Source organism: Lolium perenne, chromosome 5 (genome assembly GCF_019359855.2).
Source record: "Lolium perenne isolate Kyuss_39 chromosome 5, Kyuss_2.0, whole genome shotgun sequence".
Taxonomy (NCBI): domain Eukaryota; kingdom Viridiplantae; phylum Streptophyta; class Magnoliopsida; order Poales; family Poaceae; genus Lolium; species Lolium perenne.
This window is the reverse complement of record NC_067248.2, coordinates 125549111-125561486: the sequence shown is the minus strand read 5'-3', so window position 1 is coordinate 125561486 and position 12376 is coordinate 125549111. Positions and strand designations below refer to the sequence as shown.

Below are 12376 nucleotides of genomic sequence, written 5' to 3'. Positions count from 1 at the left end.
GCAGCCCACGGGAGATAAGGTGTGAGCTTATCAGGTTGAATGAGAAGTGGAAGTCACTAACTTGGAAGAATGAACGAGATAGGGAAAGAGATTACAACTTTCCATGGCTGTGGACGGTTGAGAGTGAGGACGACGATGATATCTTTGAGCCTAGCAGCAAGGCGAAGAAAGCTGCATCGTCGAAGGGCAAGAGTGCCAAGTCCTCGAAGGGGAAGAGTGCTGCACCACCGGTCGTCGACTCGGACGACGACTTCGAGCCTAGCACGAAGGCGAAGAAGGCTGCATCGTCGAAGGGCAAGAGTGACAAGTCCTCGAAGGGCAAGAGTGCTGCACCGCCGGTCGTCGACTCGGACGACGACTTCGAGCCTAGCATCAAGGCCACGAAAGCTGCAGCATCGAAGGGCAAGGGAAAGGGTGTGCTGCGTTCTTAGTGTTCTAGTTATCAGTAGGCTCATGGATCTTGCAGTATGTTGTACCGTTTAATTTGTTAGAAGAGAGGTATGTTGTAGTGGTAAGTTGTATCTTAATTATCAGTTCATGTTGAATTTGAAATGTTTGTTGAATTTGAAATGTTTGTTGAACACAAATAGTAGTCATACATGGCGCATACAAATAGTAGTCATACATGGTGCATACAAATAGTAGTCATACATGGTGCATACAAATAGTACTCATACATGGTGCATACAAATAGTACTCATCTCACTGATCACGGCCCCTCCCTCCACCTCGCCTCGGTGGCGGTCGAGCCTGAAAAGGTGACGGCGAGTACATACGAACAGGTGGCTGGCGATGTCGGGGAGGAAGCATGTACCCCTGCTCGTGCTGACTGTACTGCGTGGGATCTGGAGGTGGAGTTTGCTGTTGACTTGAAATCCAGTCTTGATAGCTCTGCTGTGTTTCGTCCTGATCGTGAGCACTGGACCAGAAGGATCGTGATCCGGACCCCGTCGACATATGTCCCTCACCTTTGATTAGATAAAAAAACCGTTAGTCGATCATGAGGAAATTCACACATGGTGCACAATTAATATGGATAGTGATGAATTGCGTACCCTCTGGCTCATCCATACGGGGACGCCACCCGAAGTTAGGCATGGGAAATTGCTGCTCCATGCCGAAACCGGCACGCTGCCAATACTCGTAAGTAGGCTCCTGCTGCTGCTGGTTTTGCCACCCGAACCTCTGCTGGTTAGGAGATGGTGGCCTCGGGCTCGGCGGTACCTCCATACGTGGGCGCGGGGCGTGCCGCGGCTGATGCACCTGCAAAGAGGGACGAGGTGGCCGCTGTGCTGCTCGGTACTCGGCAACATCCGAAGATCGCGTGCATGTGATAGTCGCGTAGATACGACGTAGTTTGTCTGAAGACGCCGTGCAAAGGAGGCGTGGTGCTCATACCGTCCAAGAAGTGGGCCGGAGGAGAGCGAGCGTGCATCGGGCGGCGTCATCTTGCAGCTCCGCCGTCAACACGGCCTAGAATTGTGAGCTCAAATTAGTTATGTGTTGGCCAAATGTAGAAAAAATATATTTGACTTCTGCGTGATGCCGAGTGCTGAAGTGGAGTGACGAGGGTAGGTGTCCCACATTGTCGAGGGATCCCTCTGGCCGGGTCACACGCCCGGCTCGGGCACGAAGTCGTGTCCTAGGCATGTATGCCCGCAAGTAGTGCTCAAATTCCTGAAGATCAATTGACTCGTTGGTGGCCCATGAAACTTGCGGCGCATTGGCCCAACCGGTTATGTATGGAGCGTGGTTTTTCAACCATCCAGCAGCAGTCTTATTCGCTCGTTTTCTGTTGTACTGAAAAATGAAGACGAACATGTCTTAGGATAAAATTATGATTGTCCAACATGATGTAATAACTTTGGATAAATTTAAATTGTACTCACGCGTGGACGCGTGGTGGTAGAGGAACTGTGGGAGGTGGTGGCTCGATCAGGCGACGCTGTCCAAAGCGTCTCATGACCCTCTCGCTGCGACATCTCCTCCACGAAGATATCGAAGATGATCTTCGCCTTCGTCATCCAAGAGGCCCAATCTCTGGTACACATGTTCGATATACCGCACTGGTATGCCTCGTGGAGGTGCTCCTCACCGTATGGCTCCCGGGTGACATCGCTCTCTAGTAGTAGGTCAAGCTGCTCGTGAATCTTTGGGTAGCAATTCCTTAGCCGATTATGCCCAAAATGTCTCTGCATAACATAACACAACTAAGTTAGTGTTACATCTTATATAAAAATATAAAGAAGGAGTAAATATTGCGAATACCTTCCGCGATGTCCATAGAGAACCAAACGTCGGCATGTCGATGCGCTCTGCGTCGTACAACTCGTCTGGCGGCCAAGATCCATCTCTATTCTCAGGACGGCCGATGGGAAACCTCGCCCATGACCAGAGCTGCAACGAGAGTGGACAACCAACGATGCGAGAACCATGCGAGGTTAGGCGGCAACCCTTACACATACCTCGGTACGTAGCGGCTAAGACCGCAGAACCCCGACTCCTACGAATGATGTGCTGCTGCCGGTGGCCTCTGCTATCTCCTGAGCTATAGGGATGTACCGCGCACTGATCGTATTCCCGTGATTGTCCGTGAACATCGTCTTCCCGAGTAGCCACATGAGGTACGCCTCCAAGCTGCGAGTGATCTGGGCCGCAGTCATCGCTACATCGGGGTATCCGAATCGCTCGATCTGTCAAGAAATATTCAATGTTAGGACTACATATTACACGGTAATTAAGGCTTGATAAAATAAATGAAAGCGTTACGAACCTGGAACTCGTGTAGCCACGCCTGACGAGGGCCGTGAGCCTCAAAAGAGATAGGCCCAACGCCCTCGCGAACACCAACGAAACGTGCATCCATGGTGTGCATCCATCCCACGGGTTCCTCCAATGGGCCGATGGGCTCACCAGCCAACGGAAGGCCCAGCAACATAGACACGTCCTGTAGAGTAGGAGCCATCTCACCCCAGCGAAAGTGGAAGGTGTGAGTCTCGGGCCTCCATCGATCCACTAAGCAGGTGATCAGAGCAGCATCGTAGTTCAGACGCGAAACGTTCGCTCGGGCCTCCACTAATCGAGCGAAAGGTAGTAGTCCAGCCCACTTCAACCTGCAAAAAAAATGATGAAAAAGGTAAAGCAAGGTCCAATTCGAAGGTAAATTTCAAATTAAAGCTAAAACACATACCTGTCTTCCCACTGAGGGTGTATCATCCAGTTCTTCTTTGGAGTACGGGTGCCAGGTGGCTCCATGCTCTGCGGTCAGCCTCGAAGTGCGATGCACGATGTTTCTGATCAATAAGTGGATCGAGCAACGATCGAGCCGCCATATCTGCATAAAGATATCACAAATTGCTGCATAGTTCATAAATATTACAAATTATAACATAGTTCACAAATATTACAAATTATAGCATAGTTCATAAATATTACAAATTATAACATAGTTCATAAATATTACAAATTATAGCATAGTTCATAAATATTACAAATTGTAGCATAGTTCATAAATATTACAAATTAAAGCATAGTTCATAAATATTACAAATTAAAGCATACTTCATAAGTATTACAAATATTACTATCTCCCTCTATTTCTTCCCCTCCCACGCCTTCCTCGGTTGCCTCGCCCACGGTTAGCGCCGCAGCTGCAGTTCTTTGGGTAGAAAGTGGGACATAGGGGGTCCCTGTGTCCAAATTGGTTGCACAGAAAACATTGCCTAGTTGGACCACCCGCTTCTGCTTCATCCATATCATTTCTAATGCGCCTTGTCTCCCGTCGACCTCTGTTCGTCCGCAATGATCTTGGGTCAGGGATGTACCGTCTTTCATTTGGTATCACCGTAGTAAAATTTCCCACAACTCTGTATCCGACCATCTCGCCGGTCCAGGTGTGCAGCACAGCCTCTTTCGCGTAATATGGAGAGACGAAAGAGATTGAGTCCAGCCCTAGTTGCCTGGTAGCTGCCAGCACATGGGAGCATGGAAGGTGAAGCAACCTCGGTTTGTTGCATGTGCAATCACACGATGGCCATTCTTCATTTCCAATTCTGACCTCATGTGTTCTCACCGCATTCACACAACCAAACTTGTCGGTTGGTAAGCGCACCTCAAACCTCCTTTCACGATTACACGATGGCGAGAGCAGTGTGTGACATACCCTTCTCCATCTTGACATCCATATATTCCATAATGGCCTTACAAGAAGGAGTGTTTGGATTTTCAAGCATATGCTTCAAAGCCAACTCCGTCTCTCTTTGAAATAATTCATAGTGCCATATAAAATACCCTCCACAAGGGCTGTCAGCGGCAATGCCCTATTTCCCCTAAGCACGAAGTTGTATGACTCAGCTAGGTTGGTAGTCATCACACCATACCTAGCTCCATGTGTGTCATGCAGCAAAGACCACCTTTCTAATGGCTCGTGCTCTATCCACTCTGCAAAATTTTTAATCCGTTGTCCAGGCCTCCTTCTAGTATTGGGTGGGTCAAATCCAGGCAGGTCACATAGCCCAATAGGATGCGGCTGGGGCCTCTTTGGAACTGTGTACCTGTGCCCACAGTGCTGCATGAGCTGCTACTAATGCAGCTCGGGCGGCTAACTGTGCCGCACATGGTCCTTAGTGAACTCATCCAGCTTGCCGCGGAGAAAAGTGTACTTGCATGCTTGATTCTCGCTTGCACAACTTCTTGAACAGATTCATAAGACCCTTGCTCCTAAAGCTGAGAAGAAATTGGCCCCCAGGTGGCGCATGCACCACCTACTCTGCATATCCTGCCATGGCGTCTCTTCATCAGGTCCGGCTTCTACCAGAGTCTTGATAGCCGCAAGTATACCTGCATGCCTGTCATGTAGCACGCACACATTTTCGCGATCTTTCACTATCGATTTTTAATCTGCACGAAGAACCATAACCAGCTAGCGGTGTTCTCGCTCTCAACAAATGCAAATGCGAGAGGCACACATCGATTGTTGCCATCCACTCCAATTGCTGTCGAATCTGTCCCTTGTACCTCCCGAGTTAGAAAAGTTCCATCTACACACATCACCGGACGACGGTGCATGAAAGCCTCGATGCATATCTGAATGCGAAAAACACCCTCTGCAGAACCACGACATTAGGGAACTACGGTATCACAAAGTCTTGTATGTCCACATGGGTGCCCGGATTCCGGTCCTTCAATGTGTGCAGGAGACGGACGACACCGTCATAAGCATCATAGAAGGTCCCGAATCTGTTCTCGATCTTAGTCTGTTTAGCCCTCCATGCCTTGCCATATTCAATTACATACTTATATTGAAGGTGAACTCTATTCTGGATGGCTTTAACCCCCATTGCTGTATTCTCTACAATCTCCTTGTAGAACAGGCGAGCAATAAGAGTGGATGTAAGGTTTCGGTGATCCTTCAACATACTCTTACGGACACATGTGTGCGGCACGAAGTCGCTCACCACCCATGTTGTGTCATACTTGGACAGTACCCATGCACCCTTGATGGACATCTAGCATCGCTGCAGACCCTTGTCAAGAATTTCGACTTGAAACGGTGGTTACGAATACCCTTTGCGTGTTCATTGCCCACTCGAGTGATTGCTTCCTGCAGATGTCTCTTGTCGGCATATCTAGCACCAAGCGAGATGGTGTTCATGCTGTACTCCCGTGCAGAATCGTGCCGATCATCGACTATCATTGCCTCCGACAAATCATGGTTCCAAGAAGAGGGGATCGGATCCGCCTCTTCGTTATCATCTGAAGTATCGGATCCACCGGATTCATACGAGTCAACCTCATTGTCCACTCCATCCTCGTCTTCCTCGTCCATCATGTTCTGCATCTGTTCTTCTTCTTCGTCCACGCTTTCAAGCTCAACAGTATCGTCATGACCACCTGCTGCATGGCTACTCTGCCCGGATTGGAAACTGCTGCCGCCAGCATCAGAACTTTGACTGCTCTGGCCTGGATGGAACGCACCCTCGCCTTCTTGGAAATTCACCACCTTCGCCTCGGGAAGCATTAAGGCGATGGGGTGAGTTCCCCTGCGCTGCACGCTTCCAACCATGCACCCACCGAGAGGTCCGCTCAATCGGCTTCAACCGCCGGAAAATCTGGAGTGCTGGAGCTGCTCCACAAAGCATGCACACCAACGGTGTATGCTTCGGGATTAAGCCCGAAATTCACGGTCAACCACTCCTTCATGGGACTAACTCGCCATGTTTTTGGGTTTGTCAGATGCAAATCCTCACACTGAAACTCGCTCAGATCAGCTCCCATCGGAGTTGTTCGGACCGTGCCATGACCGAAGTAAACAACGAATTTTACTCTATCTGACATATCTGCTCACCTATACAAATTACAGACTCGTCAAAAAAATCTAGCACCTACACTCTAAAATAAATAAAAATCTAGCACCTGCAGTCCTAAATAAATACTATCTACCGGTACATATTACACTAACTAATGTGCGAAGCTAACGAACGCAACATGCATTATGATTACACCATCTAATACCAGGAATTAGGGTTTACCCTTGAAGCGTGCCAAACACCTCTGTCAGCAGCTCAGCTTCTCCACCCCGCAGCAGCTCCACCACCACGCAGCAGCACCACCACCACAAGCTCCACCACCACCACCACCAGCTCCACCACCACCACCACCTCCACCACCACCAACACCACCTCCACCAAAACGCCTCAAAAACTAACCCATATATAGATCAGCTGATTCTACCGCATTTGGTGGTCAAACTACAACAAATGGCTGGATAAATCGCTCAGAAATGAGAGAAAACGCTGCTGGGCTGAGAGCAAAAGTGAGAGAGAGCTGATGAACTCAGAGCTGGAGGAGGAAGAAGCAGCTCGGCCCGGCGCGTCGACCAGCAGCGCGGCGCGGGCGATTTTAATGCGCCCAATTTCGGGGTCACCTTCCCCGAATCGGGGTCCTCGGGATGGCTGTCCCCGACACGGCCTGCTCCTGGCCAGGAGACAGCCCGACATCGGCCGCGCGTGGCCGACAGCGCCGTTTCGGGCACGCTGAACCCGAAATTGGCTGTGTCCGCCAGATTCCCTCCGCATCGGGCTCGTGCACCCCGATTCCTCCGTTTCGGGTTCAGTAACCCCGACGGTGTATTATTTATGAAAATTGCTGAAAACGAATATTATTTCTGGATTAAATAATAAAAAGTGTATTATTTAAAAAAAATTCGCGAAGACGTGAGCTTGTTAGTTCTTTTATATCTCTGTGCAGTAAAACTACAGTAGCAGTGGCCGTACAGTAGTATTTCTTTTCCCAGATTTTAATTGTTGAACATATAGCCTGTGTGTTCCAAGTGGTGGAAAAACTCTGTGTTATCATATCTAGTTTTGGACAAAACTGATGGTAAAAATTATACTAAGTATCTCATTCTATTTGGGGCCAATGAGTTGATGTTTCCTGATGTTTTAATGTCCATAGAGTAGTACTTTCTTTGCACAGATTTTAATTCTTGAATGTATATGCTGTGCGTTTGAAGTGGTCTAAAATTTGCAAAAAAACACAAATAGCAGTGTCTCTGGTATCATATCAAGTTTTGAACAAAACTAATATAAAATTTTACTTAGCCCAGTAAGTCAGTCTGCTTCTTACATGTCTATAATCTACCAAAAAGGCATGTATAATAGACCAGAAAGGCACATAGTAGTTTAAACCCCTGTGTTTTTTGCCAACCGTAGACTAGTTACATAGTCAAAAGATCAGACCATCCTTACTTTTTAAGATATAGAATTATGCCATTCTTCTGGTTCCATGCATTCTTGACAGCTACAGATTAAAACCTAGGACAGTTGTAACCCGAAATTCTTTCAGCCCCACATATATAGGGAACTTTTACTGTACTCTTGTTAGTTGCTTCGCTTATAATAATTTGGGCAGATATGATAAAGATGTATCTAAGCATGATGGTTTGAGTTTGGCAGGTTTGGATGATGGATGGTACTGAAGATGGCACAGAGGCGAGGGAAGAATATGTGATGATGGTCAATCAGATATTTGATAGTGAAGAACAAGGTTACAAGCACTATAACAGTTATGCGAAAGAAAAAGGCTTTAGTGTCCGATTGGACGATAAAGTGTATGTTCTTGGGACGAAAGAATTGAAAGGAAAACATTTCGTCTGCTCAAAAGAAGATTACCATTTGCAGAAGTACTTTGAAGCTACTGACCAAAAGAGGGAGCCACGGGCACTGACTCGTTGTGGCAGCAAAGCTATGCTTGAGATATAGCGTATTGCTGGTACGGATCAGTCGTTTGTGAAGAATTTTGTCGATGACCATACTCATCCACTTGCTGACCCTGAACACGGATCGTCGGATGACCGATGCTCAAAAAGCTGATGCGGTTGAATATGAAAATTGCTGGCCTTCGGACATGCGAAATCTATGACGTGATGGTGACTCAGAGTGGTGGTTTTGACAAGTTGGGGTTTGCTTCCCGAGACATGTACAATTTCTTCGCAACATTTGGTCCTATACCATCTCACTATTCTGCCTCTACCCGTGCCTCTGGGGAGAGAGTCCTTGATCCAAAAGTAATTGTTCCCAAAGGTGCCCCATCTAAGAAGAGAATGAAGCCATTTCATAAGACACTCAGAGAGTCTAGAAAGCGGAAGCAGAGATCCAGGCGCTGCAGCGAATGTGGCAATCTGAACCATGACATTCGCAAGTGTCCTGATCTCGGGTAGTTATTAATTATCTATTCATCTTACTTTACAAGTATTTCGCAACTTATGCATGTTAATTTTGTATTACAGGAGAAGTTGACCTTATTCTGCATGTAAAAGTCGGCCAAAGCAAAAAAAAATCCTAGAAGAAAAATTGTACAAGAAAATGATCTTCAAACATAAACTGCGGCCTTCAATTTCCTTCAGTGAAGCTCATAGCCTGATATGATTGGGTTTCAGTTGAATATTGCTGGTTTGATCATTGGGTTGGCAGAGACACATGTTTCAGTTGAATATTGTTTGTTACTGTGTGTTCAGCAAATGAATATTGTCGGATAGAAATTATGTATTACCAGATTTTTTTTATATGTCACAGTAAACTTGCTGCTTGGTGCTTGCTGCATGGATTCCTTTTGGGCATGGCATTATTTGTGTTGTGCTGCTGGGTACTTTGAGATACAAATTATGCAGTACCATAGATTCCTTTTGGCCCTGGGCATGTTCATTTTTGTTGTTGTGCTGAATTTACAATATTTCCTACACGGAGGGAGTCATTACTCTAGCCACATACAATATAAACATGAACCAGAAAAGTTTACAATATTTCCTAGATTTGCATTTCTCATCTTGCAGTCTACTGGCATGTTCTTTGTTCTGAGCTTTCTCCTTCTCCTTATAATTGTACAGTTTTTTTTTTTGACCTGGCCTGAACACTTTATAACCAATAAGGCAAACAACCGGGTTCATTACAAGGAGAGTTTTGAGGCACCTAGTCGACTAGGCGGGGAGAGCAAAAGGAAAAAAGAGAAAGGGGGGGAGGTTTTTTTTCAAGGGGGATCATACCCATTACACCAAGAATTTAGAAAGGAGGTTGAGGAGGGGGTGTTACATCTGAAAGCCCAGAGCCGGATATCCTGGATGCATCTGCGGGTGACAAAAGAGAGATCTTCGTTTATGTTATTGAAGGTCAGAGCATTCCTACGCTTCCAGATGCTCCAAGCGATGGCCGTGTTGATAGTGGCTTCTTCATAACTGCTGCTGTGTTGGAGGCAGAAGTCTGAGAAGCTGGCGTAGGCGCCGGGGTCGAACCCCAGGTGGAAAGACTCCCAAACTTCGGTAGCTCGGGGACAGAAGAGCAGCAGGTGGTCAGTATCTTCAACGGTGTTACAGGAGAGGCAAGCGGCGGAGGCGGTGAGGTGGTGCCGGAACCGCCGTTCGTTGGTGGGGAGCCGTTTTCTCCTGGCAAGCCAGCAGAAAATCTTGCACTTGAGGGGGGCCGCACTCCTCCAAACCACAGTCGCCACATCGTCAATCTGCAAATGCCTGAAGGAATGGACATAGAAACATTTGTTTGAAAGTTTTTTGTTAGAGAGGCGGGCGTCCCGTAAATCCGAAACGTCAAGACGAAGGTCTACCAAGCTCAGCTCGTGAGACAAGACTCGAAGCTCAGCTCGTAATTGTACAGTTGTGAAGAGACAAAGTCAAGTTCGTTCTGTAGTTGTAATATTTGTTGTTCCTTCTCCTTCACAAGGTTTGGTGATGAATCCAATGCATTATGCAGAGTACTGTTTGAAGCCGCAGCCGCGGTGCAGTAGTTTAGCGTCTCTTCAGCATATTTGTTGAGAAGGTCCTCCCGAATTGATAAACTACAGCCGCCCTGTGATTAATCACATCATACCATATTAAAGTTATTGCAATGCAATTGAATAATCCTAGAAGATATTGCAAATTAGTTTATACTGAATACAAAAGAAATTTCACCTCGGGCACATTGATATTTTTATATGTCACAGTACGTTTGCTGTTGCTGCTTGGTACTTGCTGCAGGAGCTCTTGCGGCCTGTTTGTGCTTTGGTTCATAGAGTACTGGAAGGGAAAAAACTATCCAAAAAAAATTACACAGGTGTGCAATAACTAGTACACACTTCTAAATTTCAATAACTAGTACACACACTTCATAGAGTTGGTTTAAGAGTGAGATTTATTTACTAAATACCACTCACGTTTGTTTGGAACAATTATGTTTTATTCGGTATACACGGATGAGCCTTCCATGCACATTTGTTTTGAATACAAACACTCCGTTCTTGTTGTTAGGATCTCGCTTTTGTTTTGTTCCTCAGATCTTCCATATTAGATTTTACTCTCTTGTGTATTTCACCATCATTCTATGAAGACAAAGTTAAGTACGGGAAAACATCATTTCAGTAAGAAAAGGCTCCTGGGAAATATATTTGCAGACTATCAGATAAATCGGAATATGTACTGACAACTATTCCTTCCCACCAGCCACTGAACTGCCGACATCAACATCACTTCCAGGTAAAAGAGCAGTGTCATGAACCAAAGTATTTTGTTCAGGACATGGCCTGATTCTGAGCCTGCCTGGGCATCTTAGGACTGCCAGACAAATTTTTTCTGGACTGATCGAATTCACGGGGAAATTAGGCTGGGAATGAACAAATGAACATCGTTTCCATTTATCTGAGGGTAGTTCAAAATTTCATAACTCAAGATTGTGCCGATAACTGGCCCTATCTAGAGGACAACATTAATTCTAAAAATGTAACTGCCACAGACCAAAGCAAAATAGAGACTGGTCCTAGCAGCAATTCTAAATTCATAGCCAAGCAATTGAAAGGTAGTAATACCCATCGCTACAAAAAATAATAGGGAGTGGGATGATCCTCACTTGCTGAACTTGTGGATGCTCGTACTGGTGCAGGTCCCGTGCATCCGTCGATGGAGCTGACCACCTTGCTTCCAGAGCTGCTCCTACCTTTGCCCCACCCCTCGGAGCCCATCCGTCCATGGAGTCAACGGTCGCTCCTACCGTTGCTCCACAACGCCGCCGCATGGAGCCGACGGCTGGACGCCTAGGCCGTGCGCCATCGCCGCCCAAGGGACCCGACGGCTGAACGCCACGGCCGCGCCGCATCCCCGTCCCCCTCCTTCAAGACAACGGCCTGGACGCCACGCCCTGGCGCTGACTCGTCTCCCTGCCCGGCCGTCCCCTCCAGCGCGACATCCGTCGGGGGATGGACGCCACAGCCAAATGACCACCGGCCGACCGGCGCGAGGAGGCAAGTGCGGTACCCCTCCTGAATTGGCTCCTCCTGCGCGCATAAGCCGGGGGCCTCGACGAGACGGCCCGGCTGCGCCTCCTCCCCCTTTCCGGCCGGCAAGACCTCCTTCCCCAGCACGCCGCCGGGAACAAACATCTCCTCCTAGGGTTCGTAGACGCGATTTGAGACGAAGTGGGTACCTTACGCTGAAACACCCTAAAAAAATGAAAAATCACGTCCATACCCCTAACAGGAGCAGCTAATACAAGAAATTATATTTTGACCCTCCTGAGGAGGTACTCCACTCGTTTGAGAAAAAAAAAAAAAGGATGGGTACTCTATGGGCTAGAAGTGGAGTACCAAAGCGCCTGGGCCACTCGATCAGCCCAAATGGATGGCCCCTATCTACTCAGGGGTACAGTAAAGGTCCTCTAATTTTAATTGATGTATCACTACTCCCTCCGTTCCATAATTTTTGTCACAAATTTAGATGTATCTAGACATATTTCGTGAATCGATACATCCAAATCTGCGGCAAGAATTATGGAACGGAGGGAGTACTAAATTTAGAAAGCACAAGCATATGCAAAATCAAAATATGGTCTGTAGCCTA

General features: G+C 47.2%; 1 long non-coding RNA gene across 1 annotated transcript; it reads right to left on the bottom strand.

The window, feature by feature from the left end:
• Positions 1–540: 540 nt before the first annotated feature.
• On the bottom strand, positions 541–1179 carry LOC139831286 (uncharacterized). The gene is made up of 2 exons (XR_011745987.1): positions 1056–1179; positions 541–968 (listed from the first exon to the last, which is right to left on the bottom strand). It is a non-coding gene; the product is annotated as an uncharacterized lncRNA (long non-coding RNA).
• Between the last annotated feature and the right edge of the window lie 11197 nt (positions 1180–12376).